Genomic DNA, 1,748 nt, shown 5'->3' on the forward strand with positions numbered 1-1,748 from the left:
GTAATAATAGACATGTTGAGACACAAAAATAAAAAAATAAAAGTCCCACAAGGAGAGACAACACAGTCAGCTCTCCTGTCCCCGCTATCAAACACGTCCGCTCAGGAGTCCGTTTTGTCTCCTCATCGCATAGTCTCTCTTGCACAACCGTGAACCTGGTTCTGAATCTCTGTGTGTTGTAATTTGTACGAGTGATGAGTGTGTATGTGTATGTCGGCTTTTAACATGTGGAAACTGAATTGCCCCTCGGGGATAAATAAAGTATTCTGTATCTGTTTTATGAGAGGAGGGGGAGGAGAGTTCGGAGATGATGATGATGATGCCGATGATGATGATGATGAGGAGACGGAGGGGGAGGGAGACGGCGAGGAGGCGGGGCTGGGGGTCTCATCCCCGCAGGGGGAGCTGGGGGCAGTTCTCATCAGCCTCCTCCATGTGGACGATGGCGGAGACGGTGAAGGAGCGGCGCTTGTAGCAGGGTCAGGTCGGGGACGTAGTTGACCTGCAGGGTGTGTGTGGGACTGGGATGTTCTTGGCTGTGGGGGGAGAGGAAGAGAACAGTAGACGGGTCAATAAACCAGCCTCATTTAGATTAGGTACAATAAACCTCATCTGATCCGGTCTGTGTTGTGTGCTGTGTGTGTGTGTGTGTGTGTGTGTGTGTGTGTGTGTGTGTGTGTGTGTGTGTGAACGCGCTCTGCTCACCTGTCCGTTCTTGCTGCATAGCTGGCCATGGCAGAGCACGCCCTGGATGATGACGATCTGGACACACACACACACACAGAGGGATGCGGTTATAGACCGCGGCGTGGATTAAGTATTACTGTTAAGGACACAGCCCTGCAGTGTGTGTGTGCGTGTGAGCTCACCGCTTGCTCCAGGCCGGCCACGTCGGAGGATCTCACGCAGCAACAGTGTGTACTTGACCAGGCGCGAGCGTGGGATGTCCAGGAAGCTCCACAGGTCTGAAGGGCGACTCCAGGCAGGCAGTGCTGCTGGCATTTTCCCTGAGCGGAGAGAGGCAGGGGGTCAGTCAGTGGCGCACAGGCTCACTGGGTCAGACAGGGTGACACTGTAGGTAACGTTAGCCATTTCTTAGAGATTGTTGTAATATCTAGTCCCATGAGCTCAATAGTACATTGTGTCACAGGGTAACACAGGTACAGTCATTGCTATATAATTTTACCTTAAACGATCACGGCATGTTTCCAGGTTTGGCCTGTTTCCCTCACAGGATGGTCACTTCAGAGTCACTCAGAATAGCCATGGCCTGAAATGTACGGTACAGCACTTCATAAACGTAAATATAGAAATATACTGTACTGTAGTCTAACGTGAGCGTCTAGCCGCGTCTTTGTTTACATAATAAGCTAAGAGTCAAAAGTCAAGCGGCAGATGGACAACAATAAATGAGCTAACGTCAGCTGCCAAACAGATCTCTAAACAGATCAACTAGCTTGAGCTCACCAACTAGCTTGAGCTCACAGAAGAGTTAGTTAGCTAGTTAGCTAAACATCCAAGTTCAAATGCAAAGTCTCGCCATGTTACAGTATACACTAACTAGCAAGGATATATAATTAGGATTGTCTGTAGGCTATATTTGTAGTAAGCATTACCTGTTTAACTTTTGTTGGGAAGACGGAAATTCGCTTGTTGTGTCCAGCTCATGGATGTATTTGTCCAGCTGGAACGCACGCAGATGACGTCGCACGCAGCGCGGCCGATTACGTCAGTACGTCACGCGCAGC

General features: G+C 49.7%; 1 long non-coding RNA gene across 1 annotated transcript; it reads right to left on the reverse strand.

Annotated features, from left to right (window-relative positions):
* Window positions 1-713: 713 nt before the first annotated feature.
* LOC311328550 lies at window positions 714-1,664 on the reverse strand. Its single transcript, XR_014631222.1, has 4 exons — window positions 1,617-1,664; window positions 1,187-1,270; window positions 870-1,007; window positions 714-762 (listed from the first exon to the last, which is right to left on the reverse strand). It is a non-coding gene; the product is annotated as an uncharacterized lncRNA (long non-coding RNA).
* Window positions 1,665-1,748: the final 84 nt, after the last annotated feature.

This window comes from Borostomias antarcticus, assembly GCF_949987555.1.
Source record: "Borostomias antarcticus genome assembly, contig: scaffold_258, whole genome shotgun sequence".
Lineage (NCBI taxonomy): Eukaryota > Metazoa > Chordata > Actinopteri > Stomiiformes > Stomiidae > Borostomias > Borostomias antarcticus.